At 43.1% G+C, this 16,060-nt stretch overlaps 1 long non-coding RNA gene across 2 annotated transcripts in view; it reads left to right on the top strand.

The window, feature by feature from the left end:
* The window catches only part of LOC138061017 (uncharacterized), a 156,923-nt gene extending 141,858 nt beyond the window's left edge, over positions 1-15,065 (top strand). For both annotated transcript variants that reach the window (XR_011134589.1, XR_011134588.1), the window contains one exon: positions 14,957-15,065. This is a non-coding gene — a long non-coding RNA (uncharacterized lncRNA). The remainder of the gene's footprint in view (positions 1-14,956) is intronic.
* The last annotated feature ends 995 nt before the right edge of the window (positions 15,066-16,060 follow it).

Here is a 16,060-nt window from a genome sequence, read left to right as displayed (position 1 = left end):
TCCACGTTTTCCCCCCTTGGCCTTCGAACACACACATTGTGTTGTTTTGACGTAATTTCAAGCAAATATTTTGCCACCAAGAGGCAGTGCAGGGTCACAAAGGTCCTCTAGGCTTGGGCTTCAGGCTTTCAGCCCTCCCTAGTAAACAATGGCTCTATAACTCATTAAAACTCCCTTTTGATTACTTTTTCCTGTTTCTGATTGTTTTGGAGCAGCAGGGGTGGATTCCACACTCAACAAACTTCTTTTTCCTGCTGCTAAATTTAAATGCCTCTGAACTGAAAGAACTTGCTAATCTCTTTGACAATAACTCCATCAAATAGAAATTGCAAGTGTAAACAAGAATTTAGGCTATTTATGAATGCTACGAGGGAATTATGACTTGATTTTGCAGAACAATTCTTATCTCTAGGATTTTTAAATTGTCCGTTCTTTCCAGACAATCAGAAAACTTCTCCAAAGCCTAGCACCTTCTCTCCTTGTTACTGTAACCTTCTCCCTTTCAGATTTAGTGATATTCGTGTTCCCCATCCTGTTCTGCATAAAATACAGCTGCTAATCACCTTCCTTGCTTGCTTCCCGTCAGTCATCTTCAAATTCATGTAGTGTCTTCTGCTTCACTTAATTGATTCAGCACTCATATCTCTGTCTCCACAGTTCTTCACAGTGTGGACTCCACCTGCTTGCGAGTCCTCTCGCTTTATATGGTCGACCTGTAAAACTCCTTTGCCAGCTGAGTTTCTTGCCAGCCTTGCGCACCCTGTCATCCATCCTCTTTCATATACCGGGAGAAAGCGCCTGGAACTGTTCCACTGCCTCCTCTATCCTTGAAGGCCAAATATAGATTAATCAATTGATAATTTTCTTTAATCACAAGAAAGGGAGTTTAGGAAAGTGTTTAGCCAAGAATCCAGTTCCATGGAAAAATATATGCCTGTTTATCCATCCACATCCTTGTATCACACACTGCCCTCACACATCTAGATCGTGATTTGCATAATCTGGATGAATCTAGCATGAATTTTATTTTTGCAGGTGTAGTGTAAAAAGCAATAAAATAGCCAGTTGAAATATATTCTCTACAGCATAGGTCCATATGTGGCTTTGATTAGCAAGTATAATACTTTATCTGTGTTATTTTAAAACCTATGACTAGGATCTATGGGAACAATGTATGGACATGTATGTAGATGCAGTCTGTCTCCTGAAGACCCCTTGGTTAACTTGCTGTTATTATTAGCTAAGCATGCCAGTGAAAAATAGACCTTTCCTGTCCCAACAGCCGTCAGTTTTAACAAAGCTAATGTAGAATACAAGAAGCCTATAGACAAAAGTGGATGAGATTTTACTGATATTTTTATTACTTCTATTCCTGTTGGCTCAGCTTTAAGCACCTCTAGAGCAGAGAACCTGTAAGAGGATGCAGTGGTGGTGGAGGACTCTTTGTATGGAACCTGTGTGGACTCTTGACCACAGAGCCCACCCCCATACTTATCTCCTTTGAAGTGGAGCGGAACGTAGCTCCACTACGAACGTGGAGCATCTCTGGCTGCACGTGAGGTGACCCTATCAACTGCAAGTTTCACATGCGAAGGGCTGAAATGTATTTTTCCCAGCAATAGCTTTCAGGTCTCTTAGCAGCTTCCTGACTGCTCTGTTACAAGTATTTCTTGGCTGATTCTGTGGCCTGTTGCTGGAGCCTGCTGTGAGGCTTGTGGTTAGGGTTATGCATGGGAGGAAGGCTGTTCCTTCATACTCTTTAGCCACGGCAGAGCACAGGATGCTCACGCTTGCCTCTGGAAATCTCTGTGTTCTGCTGAGCCTCAAAGAAGATAAGTAAGGGGACCGGGGATGGAATGAGAGCTGCTGGCTGGAACAGTGCTTATTTTTCATATTGAGGTCATTAAGCCAGGCCATTGAATAAAAGAAAGCCTTCATATTTCTAGCTCCTCTGAGACCTTTCAGAGCAAGCTTGGTAAGGTGCTGGTACTGTATTGATTTCTAATAGTTTCAGGTGGGTTCCTGCTCTAAGTCATCATCTTCTTATTAGAATAAGTTTTTCCATTAGCAGTTTCTATCAGAGATTTCACAGTATGCATTTTTCTTCTCCAGCAACTCAGAGAAAGTATGCACCCACCTCCGGGCTAAATCTAGAGATAAAAGTTATTCAGTCTCTCCTGGCTTCTGGTGTTTGTGTGTGTGTGTGTACTATTCTTGTGTGAAATGTGCAGAGGGATAGAGAATTTTTCAACTAATTTTTTTTTCAACCAGTGTTGAAATTGTTGTTTCATAGAGTATTGTAGTAACTGCCAAATCATTGCTCCTCTACATCTGAGAGGCTGAGAAATGCTTCTTCTAGACCCAGGATTCCCCAGCTCTTTTGGATCCTCTTTTCCAATTGAAGCTTTGACAGAAAGACTGCTTGGTGAAGTCATTTGATGATGGCAATGTTGTGAAGGCAGTATAGCTCCCTAGAAAGTCAATAGCTGTGCATCATTTCTGTGGCCTCACAAAACATCAAGAATCCCCACATGGAATCCAGCTTAGAATCCACTAACTGGAAAAGATTTTACTGGAAAAAAAGCATTTTCAGCAAAAGGAGCATTCCTGTGGAAGTATCTGCTTTCTACAACAAGTTTCAATTTTTCCCTTTAAAAATTGCTTCAAACACTGTCAGCTTTCAGATACTGCCAAATGTCCATTCAATGTGTCATGATAGTATCCTGTGGGCGCTGGGCTTTTGAATAACAAGGCTCCCTGCACTGGGTTGTTGTTTCTCTGTTGTACTCAGGCCCTTTTGAGGTAAGGACCCTCTCTACCATGTGTGTGTACAGTGTCAAGGGACCTCCATCTCTGATTTGGGAAAATTTTATGCTAATACAAAACGCAGTGAAAGAGATGATTAAAACATGCCTGTAAAAATGAATCTCTCTCTCTCTCTCTCTCTCTCTCTCTCTCCCTCTCTCTCATTCTCTCTGTTCAACCAAATGCAGGAATACGTAATTGTCTGCTTTTGCATGTGCTTCATTTCCTCCTATTTTGTTGCTACCTTTCTTTCTCTTTTCTCTCATTTTGTGCTTTATTCTTTCTTCTCCTTCATAGTCCTGTTCATTGAGTCAGGGGTCACGGGATAGTTTGAAGCTCATGATATACATGTAAGCTGACGACACAGCAGACAAAATGCAGGATTTACTGCAAAAGCAGACCAGCAATATCTACCCATCCATTGAGAGGTAGATAAGTATGGACAACTACAGCCAGCTGATTAGGAAGCAGGGAAAATGCTCTGAGAAACTTTTGGAAAAGTTTCCTTCTTAGACTTGCCCTATGAACGTGCACCTTGCACACTTCTGTTGTGATGTTTTGTTTTGTTTTGTTTTGTTTTTTCCTGTGCAGAAATCTTGCTTTGCTGGAAAATTTCTGATCAACTTTTAGGGTTATAGTTGTGATTTTATTTGTCACAACACTGATGTCCCCTTTTTCCTAAGAAAAAGTCCTCAGTCTTAATACAAACGAAAGTAAAGAGGTTTGCATTTTGCAGCTGGTTCCTCTCTCCAGGAAGAGTTGAACCCAAAACTTGCACATGAGGCTCCCACTCAAAGACATTTTTAAAATCTCGATACAAACTTGCTTTTATCATGACCTGGAATAAGTTTTGCACAGCCCAGCTCATCTGTGAAGAGTCATTTTCAACTCTTGGATGTGAGACCAGTTCTGAAGTTGGATGCCCCTTGTCATAGAATAGGGACTATATTCCACTAGATGAAGGTATGCAGGAGACAAGGAGGTATAATTTTCTAGAGACAACTAGTTTATTTCAGGTTGCACACCAAAGCTGTCAATCTGTACTGAAAATTCCTTAGCATGGTGTAGTACATGTTTCTCTCTCTATAAACACAGCAGGTTTATCTACAGAATATGAAATGAAAAGAAGATGGTATCAATATAAACATGGCAGATCAAATCCTCTGCACAGGCTGAGGAGCAGGATTTGCTGATATCATCTAGATGAGGTACAAGCAAATAAACAGTATCTTAGCAAAATAATTTTTATACGGTTTGACACCATGAAGCTAAACAAACCTGCCACCCATCTCTGCAAGCAGTGATGGTTCCCTTTTACCTCAGCAGTTCCTGTGGTGCAAATCTCTTTTTTTCCCTCCCTATGTTGGGTCTATTCATTCCTCTCTCCTAAGTCTTCTCTGGACCACCAAATATCTCTTCTTCTGGTTGAGTAAGGATCTCACTGGCTTCCAGTGCAGCCTCACTTTTGCCTTTTGATTTTCATTTCTTCCTTCTCATCTCTTCTCTGAATACTGTTCAAGGACTTCATGAGAAGGGGATTTCTCCACCATGTAAGTTGTCCAGGATGCCAAAGCTTGCGTGCCTCCACCAAAAGGGAAAGAAAAAAGGTCTTGTGGAAATTGATTCTTCTCCTGTATAATTATTCCAGTTAAGCAGAAATTATTTTTATTGGCTGTTGCCAATGAAGTATCATGAAACATCATGGAAGTGAATAGGTCATTAGAAGAAGCTAATAACTACATCTGAAAGCTGAGCTTGCTGAACCCCCTTTTCTTTTGAGGACCCTTTGGAAACATAGAGTAACATTTTGTGGCAAAGCAACCGGGCTCTCTTGAAGCTGTCTTCCATGATAGCCATAATTTGGGGGGTTGCTAAAGTTAGCTGATTTCTGCCTGGAATGAGCAAATCTGTGCTTGTAATCAGCAGTGCTTGTAAAATCAGGATTCATGCAGGCTGTTGCCACTCTAATCCAAATAGCTGCTTTTCCAGCATTCAGTGACTGCCTCCATACACCAGGACAGTGTATATGTTCCATTGTTCAGTGGGGAATTCTTTGGCATCTTCATCTTCCGTGGCTGGAAAGATTTATTCAAACGAGCACCTAAATAAGATTTTGCTGCACTTCCACACTTACAAGCTGGCTCTGTGGAGCTAATTAAATCAAGTCCTGGACCAAGCAGCTGCTGTACGGCTTGTATTTATTGACCTCTGAAAGCCAACAGGGGAAGAACATCATTGCAATCATAGGACGAACAGCATTTTAAGGAGAAATCCAATGGCCTATTGCAACTAATATACCAAACACAGTATTTTATTCAAAAATAATAATGATGATGATGAAATTGACATCATAACCTCCAACCTAATTTTTCTCTGCCTTTTTTCATTTCAAGCACGAGTTCTCACCCAGTTCTCCCTGCATTTGTTCTGAGGTGCCAAAACCAAAACCAAAACCAAACACTAGTATTGCAGAAAAGATTTTGACATCCTTTTGGTGCTTTGTGCAAAGTAGTCAGATATTTTGTGCAGTGTGAGCACTTTACATAGACAAATACTGATGTTTAGAGATGTTCTATAGTCAAAGACGTAGGCTGCAAAATATCTGAACTGCATTCACTTTGGCAGAACATCAGAAATAGGGGCCTTGGCAACAGACTTTCACGGAATCAAAGATTGGTTGAGGTTGGAAGGGACCTCTGGAGATCATCTAGTCCAACCTCTGCTCAAGCAGGGTCCTCTAGAGCACATTGCCCAGAATTGTGTCCAGATAGCGTTTGAGTATCTCCAAGGATGGAGACTCCACAACCTCTCTGGGCAACCTGTGCCAGTGCTCTGTCACCCTCACAGTCAAGAAGTTTTTCCTCAGGTTCAGATGGAACTTCCTGTGGTTCAGTTTCTGCCCGTTGCCTCTTGTCCTGTCGCTGGGCACCACGGAGAAGAGTCTGGCCCCATCCTCTTGACAACCTCCCTTCAGATATTTACACACATTTATGAGATTCCCCCCCCCCCCCCCCCCGGGTCTTCTCTTCTCCAGGCTAAACAGGCCCAGCTCTCTCAGCCTTTCTTCAGAGGAGAGATGCTCCAGTCCCCTCATCATCTTAGTAGCTCTTTGCTGGACCCTCTCCAGTAGTGCCATCTCTCTCTTGTACGGGGGAGCCCAGAACTGGTCCCAGTAGTCCAGGTGTGGCCTCACCAGGGCTGAGTAGAGGGGGAGGATCACCTCCCTCGACCTGCTGGCAACACTCTGCCTAATGCAACCGGGGATACCATTGGCCTTCTTGGCCACAAGGGCACACTGCTGGCTCGTGTTTAACTTGTTGTCCACCAGCACTCCCAGGTCCTTCTCCACAGAGCTGCTTTCCAGCAGGTCAACCCCCAGCTTGTACTGGTGCATGGGGTTATTCCTCCCTAGGTGCAGGACTCTGCACTCACTGTTATTGCATTTCATGAGGTTCCTCTCTGCCCATCTCTCCAGCCTGTCCAGGTCCCTCTGAATGGCAGCACAGCCCTCTGGGGTATCAGCCACTCCCCCCAGTTTAGTATCATCAGCAAACTTGCTGAGGAGGCACTCAGTCCCATCATCCAGGTCATTGATGAATCAGCTGAAGAATACTGGACCCAGTATGGACCCTTGGGGAACACCGCTAGCTACAAGCCTCCAACTGGACTTTGTGCCACTGACCACAACCCTCTGAGCTCTGCCATTCAGCCAGTTCTCAATCCACCGCAGCAGCCACTCATCCAGCCCACTTCCTGAGCTTGCCTATGAGGATGTGGTGGGAGACAGTGTCAAAAGCCTTGAAGTCAAGGTAGACAACATCCTCTGCTCTGCCCTCATCTACCCAGCCAGTCATCCTATCACAGAAGGCTATCAGATTGTTTAAGCATGATTTCCCTTCTGTGAATCCGTGCTAACTACTCCTGATCACCTTCTTATGCTTCACATGCTTAGAAATGGCATCAAGGATGAGCTGCTCCGTCACCTTTCCAGGGGTCGATGTGAGGCTGACTGGCCTGCCTGGATCCTCCTTCTTGCCCTTTTGGAAGACTGGAGTGACATTTGCTTTCTTCCAGTCCTCAGGCACCTCTCCTGATCTCCATGTCCTTTCAAAGATGATTGAGAGTAGCCTAGCAATGACATCCGTCAGCTCCCTCAGCACTTGTGGCTGCATCCTGTCAGGGCCCATGGACTTGTGGGTGTCCAGCTTGCCTAAATGATCTCTAACCTGATCCTCCTTGACCAAGGGAAAATCTTCCTTTGTGTTATAATACTAAAAATGTCTCACATAGGAATAGAAAGAGATGTGCTTATGTTGGGTCTGAAGCAGCCTGACTTGATAAGGTTTGAGCTTTCCAAGGAAGCTGCTGCAAATGCAGAAGCACTTCAGGAAAAGTGAGCTTTTTGTCAGACTTTACCCAAAGTATCTAGGTGTCCTGTAAGAGCTGAGGACAAGTCTGTTTGTTCAGAGCGAAGGATGGATTTCAGGAGATATGTGGTAGTTGGATTCGTTGTGCTATTGTTTATTTTGGAGATACTGTCACCAATTCACTTTTATTCCTTCAAGCACCAATAGACCACAATGTCAAGCTTAACTCAGCTATTGAAGGCCCCAACACCCTCCAGTGCTTACACAGGTGATGATCAGAGCAGCCAAATATTCTTTTTGCAGGCAACTAGGGTTACCTGCCTCCTTGAGTGGCTCTGCAGAGTGGTGTCAGTGCTGTCCTTAGAGTATAGATGCCTTCTTTATAAATACACAGATTTTTATGCAAGTCTGTTGCCTCAGTCTGCGACCAGCCAGGTCCATTCTCTGCTTGTTCATGCTCACTTTGTTTAATCTTACCCTTTTCTGGATTCTTTTGCCTTTCTTCTTCTAAGGAGAGCCTGTTGTCTTGGGTAGACTCTGAGAGGATGCAAGTGAACAGCTGATGATTTGATGACTCCTGCTGTCTGGGAACAAAGGAGATCACAGTTATAGTCTCTGTTTCCCTCATTGAGCCAGTTTGTTGATTTCTCCAAAACTGGTTTTATAATTAGCACCCAGCAGAGGATGCTGAGGTCTCCAAGAAGCTGAAAGGGGGCAGTGTTAACAAGCAGTAACCTAGCACTAACAATAACCAAGGAACTTCTGTGACTGCCCTTCCATTTAGTAGATGCATTGCATATGCTTTTAGCAGTTCTCTGCTGCAGAAGAAATGTGCTTGTAAAACAAAGGAAGTTATTTTATGGACATTTACAAGGAAAATTTTGAACCTTTCTAAAACCACAAAGACTCCATATTGCCGGCCTACCTTGTACCACATTTGTTCTCTGTGCTCAGGTAATCTGTGCAAATAGTCCTTAGAGAGGTTTGCTTCTCTAAAACAGGGATGAGGCAGGTTATTATTAGCAACCACAGAGTCTCAGCTATGGCATTGCGAAGGCAGTGATGCAGGGCAAACCATCTGCATTTCTGCTGGACACCAACTGCAAAGCATCAGAGTGCCTTGGGGAGAAGAGAGAATATGTGCTCAATGTCATGAGCCCCCATGCAGGCACACTACCAAGAGATGTACAGAGTTTATATACATACTGGCCAGAAGGTCAGGGTTAAAGCCCATAATTAGAGTCATCCATTTCAAAGAGATAATTTATGTACAAATAAGGGAGAGAAATGTCCTTCAATATATGTCGCAGCAGTTCTGCTGAAGTCAGTTAAGCTCTGTCACCCTTCACCACGGCTGAACGTATCCCTGCTGCATAAACAGAGCTGGACTAGAAATTTTGAAGCCCTTTCTTTGACTTTTCTGAATGGTGTCATCTTACAGCACTAACATGAGTGCTCCCAAGTGCCTGACATTTATGTTGGCGGCTCTGAAGTGTCTTATGGTGGAGGGAAACCCACTGTGTAAGCACTGGTGATACTATAGGCTCAGTGGTAAAGATAAACATTTAAATGTCCCTTTTGTAGTAAAAACAAAGTCTTCATGCCATACTTCCTAGTAGATGTTATTGATATCCAAGGAGTTATGAATTAAAAATTCACTAATTGCCCTTTGTACCCACTAGTCCATCAAATTCTTTTCCTTATCCTCAGAAAGGATAAATGGTCATCCTACATCCCCTATTTCTGTCTGTGCCCTCCCTGGAAAATGGAAGTATTTGCCATTTTGCCTTTTCTTCAGGGGTGAAAGGGAACACCCTTGTTCTCTGTCTGGAGGTGAGAGCACTGCCAGGTGACAACCAGTGGGTTTCAACTCTGAATGAGAACTTAAGTGTCACCTTGTCATAATGTCGTATCAGAGATATTGCTGCTTCCACAGCCTGACTCTTGTTCCTGTTTGCTTCTGTATTCACGTGCTTTGCTCACGGTGATCTTCAGGGAGATATACTTCTATGTTTTCCATGCCTCTCATGACAAGCAGTACACCACTGTGATGTATGCTATCAGAGGTACGGACTGCTGGATAAACAAAGCTGCATGATTTTTTTTCTTTTACGCTCAGGACAGGCTAATATGACGCATAACAGAACACATTGGCAGCATGGATTAACTTAATGACTAGTTAAGATTTACTAAGTCAAGTACTATGTCAACTACTTTACTAAGTCAACTACTAAGTCAATACTGCTATGTTTTTACAGCTCTCTTTTAGCTGTTCCCAATATAAAAAGAATATGGAACCTCCCAAGTGTGTGGATATTCAGACTGATGGCTTTGATTTAGCCACAAAGCAGGGAAATAGGGCCTGATGCAAAAAGCCGACCTCACAGCAACAGCTAGCAGAGATTGAAGAAGGAACATAGTCAGCCTTTATGGCTAGAAAGATGAGCCTAGCCACAGTGGTGGTAGAGAGCTTAAGGCCTCCCTCCCACCCTGAGGCCAGGCCTGGCACGGAGAAATCCTGCTGAATCTGTTTTCAGTGACTGGATTAAGCTCATGTCAACCCTGTCAGGGAGAGGGCTCCAGCCATAATAAGGCTATCAAGTTGGGATTCACGTGTGGCTCGGGTGAAGTTAGCTTCCCAAGGAGCACCTTGCATGCAGGGTAAGACAGCAACGCTACTAACCAAAATCCACGTGTCTGCCTACCTCTGTGAAGGAAAACCTGGTGTGAGGCTGAAACAGGACACCTTTCAGTGTCCCCTTAGTTTAGCCTGGAGTAGATGGTGAGGTGACTGGAAAAGCCAGGAGTTCAGCCAAATAAGGAACTGAAATCTGACACCCGGAATAGTTATAGGAGTCAGCCAGCCTTCTCGTAGCTTGCTCCTTGCAGCTGAGCACAAGCGCTGACTGTAGTTGTCTCAGCACTGCTGTCCATAACTGGGCTGTACCCAACATCCCAATTTGTGTTTGCGCTATCCTGAAATGTCTGGGGTATGCAGTTTCTACAATAGAGGCAGAAGGATACATTTATGCTTACAAATTACCACTGTTCCCAAGACTGTCAAGAGCCCTGAGTAAATCTGTGAGCCGTATCCGTAAGTGAAGGAAGGTTGTGAGTGGAAACAGGTGGTAGAGCAGCAGCATTCATGCAGCCAGCTCCTGCGGGACTTCTGGAGCAGTGTCTGTTATTTACTGGAAGTCCTCAGCTAAATGAAACTGTTCTACTCTCCCCTCACTGACTGTAGAAGTCAATTTAGAAAATAACTGCTATTGAGAGAAACCTGTGTGACCTGAAACGCTCCCTAGGCTGTGATATCTGCTAGGTATCAGAAATGCTTGTGTCTGCAGGCACCCCCTCTGGAGAGGGGGAGTTTATAGTATGCAAAAACACACTTCTATCACTGATGGGTGTTTAGAGGACATGTATCTTTTATGATGAAGGATCCATGCGAGAAACAGTTTCTCAAATTATGGCACATATATATTGTTAAGATGAGGGTTGCTCTGCATTATTTTAGGAGCCTAAAGGAGCAGTTAACAAATGTCCTGGTGAGGAGGGTCTTTGTGGTAGTGAGGCCAGAGACATGTTTGTGATTCCTGCAGGTTTGTGCCAGTTCGGAAGAAAGGGCTTGTCAGCCTTTTTTTTCCAATTTAGTGTCTGATCCAAAAACCTGGGATGAGGATGTGAGGAGGAACAGTTTAGCCCAGGCTGAGCTAAAACTGACCATTCCAGCTTGACTTAGACGTTCAGGTTGTGCTCTGATCAGCAGGCTGACCTGAGGAATGCAAGCAAGATGATTTATTGGGGAAATGTTCAAACTATTCATATCTCTGTTAAAAAAAAAGGAGACAAAAAACAAATACTATCTCTGTAAAGACTAAACTTGTCCAAACAGCTAGGGCTAGATTATACATAAACCTCCATGAGTGATTAAAAGAGTGTGAACCTTGTTGGCTCTGTGTTTCCATGGCCAGGACTAATCACAGTCTCCCTAAGCAGTAGGAGGTCTCTTCTTCTACACCAATTTGTGGAAATGAGCTGTACAGAGGTGCAAAACACTGTATGACTTAGCCAATGAAGTATTTTAGCCAATATCTCCTGTAAGGCACCTGAAGGTGGGCCTAGTGCCTTTCAGCTATTGTGTTTCTTTCCAACCCAGTCTTTCATCTTTCAGCGACCTTCCAGGTTCAGCCCAAGTATGCAGTTTCTCTATTGCCTTTGTTTCGTGCAGTGCTTCCCTTGGAGTCCTCCCTGCACACCACAAGATAGATAGATAGATGCCTTTTACCTGTGACCAGCTCATCTCTGTTGGCCATGTATTTCCTGACCCCAGTGAGATATTCTTACAGTGTTGACTTGTATCCACTGGGTATTCAGGGCCTGCCAGCATTTCCATTATAAAACCTAGTTTTACAATCAAGCTATAAAAATGTGCTCTAGACTGAAAGCTTGATCATGTGGTTATAGTTCAGCTGCAGAAAGCTGTAAAATGTGTTCAGAAAGTTGCCTTGACTGTCCTGAAGAGGGGGACAAGATTGGATGTCCCATCATTTCCTCCCCAATCCTGGTGAAATATTAACCTTGATCTGACTGTACTAAGTAAATTCATACAGCTAATGTATTTGAGAGCTTTGGTACCATGTGAGTTCATTGGTGAAATTGAGCAAATACTGATTTTTCAATTTAGTGTCTGATCCAAAAACCTGGGATGAGGATATGAGGAGGAACACTTTAGCGCAGGCTGAACTAAAACCAACCATTTGGGCAAGGACAGAAATCCAGCTCAGAAAACGTCATTTCATAATCTACCCAAACTGCTTGTTTTAACATGAATGAAATGCTTCATTTGTCTTTTTCTTTCAGTGATCATCTTTCTTTTAAAAATCTTCCTCCCTTTATCAATGCAGGTTTTAAATTAAAATGCTCCTTCAAAATGAGGAGTTGGAAAGGGGAGGAAGTATTGAGAGGGAACATTTTTGTATTTTCCAGATGAAATGGTTTATTTAAAGTGTGTTAAAATATTTTGTCCATGTTTTTCAGAAAGGTTTTCTCTTAGATTTAGCTTAAAATAAAAATAATTTGTCAGATCTGAATAAGTCTAGTCCATCTTCCACTTCATTTTTTTGTGAATTTACTTTTTGTCAAAAAACCTAAATTCAGATGAATGGCCAACACCAGTTGTTGGCAATGAGAATGACACCTGAGATCTCTGACTCTAAATAAACAAATGCCTGTTGCTTGAAAACCTCTCTTATAGCCATGTCTGAAGTGCATTTTCCATTCCTATGTGGCCTGAAAGGTACCTTGTACAGCCACCCTAGCTGTGGAGAGTATTTCCATAGCCACCTGCCCTGTCCTCTGTCATGGTTGCTCTCTGACACTGCATCATACACTCCCTGCTGCCTCCCCTTTACCGGATATCCTGCAGACCCAGAGGTTGCAGCTTGCATTCTTCTCTAGGGTTAGGGGGAAATTATCTCACTTGCATCCCTACTTGTCTACAGGCATACGCATCTGAGAGGCAATTAGTGGGGCCGTTAGTCCTTTAGATTCGATTCATCCTGCTGATGCAGGATCTTTTTTCTTCTGCTGTGGACACTTGAGTCGCACAACATGCTTTTGCTTAACTAAGGCATCATTCTGCATCCATCCCTATTTCTCCATCATAGAAAGGCAATCCACATATCCATCCAGATTCTGTGTCTCCTGTCCTGTGTAGCTTTTACCCCATGAAGTCAGCAAGGTTGACTGCTTCCATAAAGATCTTTGGGTGCAACCCCTTGAGAAGGCCATCTACATAATCTACAACCTAAGCACTAACGGTATAGGAACCATCAACTGAGAAGACAAATGTTCCCGGAGATTTGCTTTAGACCAGATTGGAAAAATCAGGTACTTACAGCCATCATTTATGGCACAGATCAGACTTTGTGTAGGCAGGACTTGCCCTGGCAAATTGCTGTGGAACCCAAGTGCTGTATTAAAGTGCATCTTTCACTGACTGTGCAGGAATACAAAGATGCCATGGGCCATGACCTTATGTTCGAAATAAAGATTGCTCCACTCTAGTCTGTATTATACAAATGAGAGCTGATCACCAGGCTTCCTGGGGAGTTCCAGATTATGGCTGTTTCCCTTGAAAATGAAAACTGATTTTGACTCTTCCTGGGACAGTCCTTGTCAAGGAGTTGAATGGGGATGACTTGTCTTAAGATACTGCAGTGGCTCCCCACAGTCACAGTATTTATGTAGAGAACGATTGTAGGGAGCCCCTGGTGCTCTGGAGCTGGCAGGCTGCCTCTAATTGCCCCTGCAAGAATGAGTCCACTGGCCATACGTATAGAAACATAGCTGCCGTCCACACCCTGGGAAGGGAAAGGCTGGCGGCATCAACACCCGGAGGGGACATGGCGCGGGGAATGAAGAAGCTACTCAAGCTACTCAAAGATCTTTGTGATGGGTTTTCTCATCTCCCAGATCTGAATCTATCTGCACTTGGGCTTGTTCCTAACTGCTTTATGAGGCATCTCAAGCTGTGTAAACAGTAATGTAATAATGGAAGATCACAATGCACTCATCACAGCCCGTGAAGAATAGCCTATGAGCCAAGCAATATGCTCTTGTTAAATGATATAAAGCTTCTTGCAGACAGGAATATTAATCACCCCAGGAACTGACAGGATCTGATGGAACAGACTCTTATTAATACTATCTCCCCTGGAAGCATTTGCAATGGTAATAGTGATTTTAATAATACCAGAGCAAAATAAGCTTGGTTGGCCTGTTTTGTGGCAAATGGGGACGCTGAGAAAGGCAATACATAAATATAATGACTAATTCATGAAGGGGGTGGAACAGATGTCTCTGCTGACAACTCAGATGTGGCTGGGAGGAGAGAACTTTTTTTTTAAAAAGGTTGTATTTGCTTCATCAATCGTGGAAATCTTGTTAAAAGCATAATTCAGTTATCATGTTCTTGTTGCTGTCCAGAGACTGGATGTATTAGAGAGACTTTATATACAAATTCTGCCACAGGCAATTTACTCTTATTTTATTATTCTAATCTGACTGGTTCCCATGGAGCCTCTGAAACCAAATCATATCATAGGAAGATGAATATTAATGATGCCTCAAACCCTCCAAGCTCTTAGGAGGGCTAATAAAGGAATGGAAGCCTCATGCCTTGGTTCAACATAGAGCACTAAGAAATGGCCATGGAGGTGTTGACGTTAGTGTTCATGATTGCCATTTCACTTATTTACTGCCCAGCCTGAGCACAAGCCTTTTGTACACCTGTGCCAAGACCCAGTGAGATTACTGTGAAAATCATGAATCTATGAGCTAAATAATGAAGAGTGTGATAGAAGCAGAAGAACTGTCCTCAGGTTTTAGTTGCAAACCAGAGCCAAGAGAATTGCATTTGATTCCTGCCTTTGTTGCATGCTGCTTCGCTTATATGTTCAATCTGCCTGAGAGTATTATACATCTATTAATAATGAACAAATGGATAAATTGGAGCAGCTTCTATGAGCCGTTTACAAATTGCTCAACAATTTTTTAAATGTTAAAAACATCTATGGGTTGACCAGTAAGAGTTAGTGCTGAATATTCAGTATGAGACATTCAGCTTGGCTTGATAGATTGGGTGTTAAGTCCACTGATGCTGTATTACTTTCCTGATGGGAGAACTATAATCATGCATTTGGCTTTAAAGTCTCCAGGAAGAAGGAGGAAAATTAAATTAGACTCTGAAAACTGAGACATTGTTAAACCTTTCTTTCCAGACCACAGAGGTATCAACTGAAGAGAACATTTGGGCTTCTCTCAATATATTTGCAAGATGCACAGAGAGCATTTGCCCACATATGAATGATCTTAGCTGCAAAGGGAGTGGTAAGACCTTTATTTAATTATTTTTGTGACAAGATGCTGATAAGATTTTCTGAGAAATCACTCTGCCTGGATACCTCTGTTCCAGACCTGAACTACTTAAAGAGGCAGGTAATGCCACTATTGCAGCGTCTGCACATTGATGCCTGAGATAGGCATTAAGCTCCATTCAAGATTTTAATCACCTTTGAGCCAAGGCTTTGTTGTGGTTATGGCCTGATATCTCAGGACTCTACTCACAGGTAGAGCTGCTCAGGACACTTTGATTAAAACAAGTTTCTATTGAAAAATGGCAGTTTAACTGAACCGGTGGGATTTTTTGGGGAAAGGGGGAAAAGGCTGAAAATTATTAAAATTGTGTCTTTTCCACAAAACAAACACTTTACTTAAGAACTTCCTTAAAAAAATGAAACATGTCAAAATGCTGAGTTGACAGTATCTCTCCTGAGCATGAGAAAGACCACGTCAGTTAAAATAGGTGACAGTGACTATTCATTATTTCCTGGTGGCTGCTCAGCTCACAGCCGGCTGCAGAACTGGAATATTCCCTTTGGCTTGCTCAGCTCAGCCTTTCCCTGGTCCGGTTTGAGTCGTGCCTTGCTCTCCTGCTTGAGTCCTAAGCTAACACTGTTGCTCAAACACTGTCAGGGCAGGCCCCCAGTAGCTGGTACACCACCTGATGCGCATGCTAAATTCCGAAATCAGGATCAGTGACCACAGAGTGATCACAGGGAAAAACTGTGCAATGGACGGTGCCAGTTTTTGATACACTAGTCCCTCTCAGGCCAATACTCAGGGTGCAAACCAAATGCAGCATGTGCATGCTATTCACACGGCCATGCAACATGCCACCTTATGCTTGTGCTAGAGTTTAATTCACTTTCATTTTCATCCATCCTCTTCACAGGAGGGAAACAAAGGTATTCAGAGTGCTCTTTTCAGCGTATAGTTGCTGCTTTTCTCCTTTACTACAGGAGACCAGCATTACTAATAGGCTT

Source organism: Struthio camelus, chromosome 14 (assembly GCF_040807025.1).
Source record: "Struthio camelus isolate bStrCam1 chromosome 14, bStrCam1.hap1, whole genome shotgun sequence".
NCBI lineage: Eukaryota > Metazoa > Chordata > Aves > Struthioniformes > Struthionidae > Struthio > Struthio camelus.
This window is presented reverse-complemented; position numbering and strand designations above follow the sequence as displayed.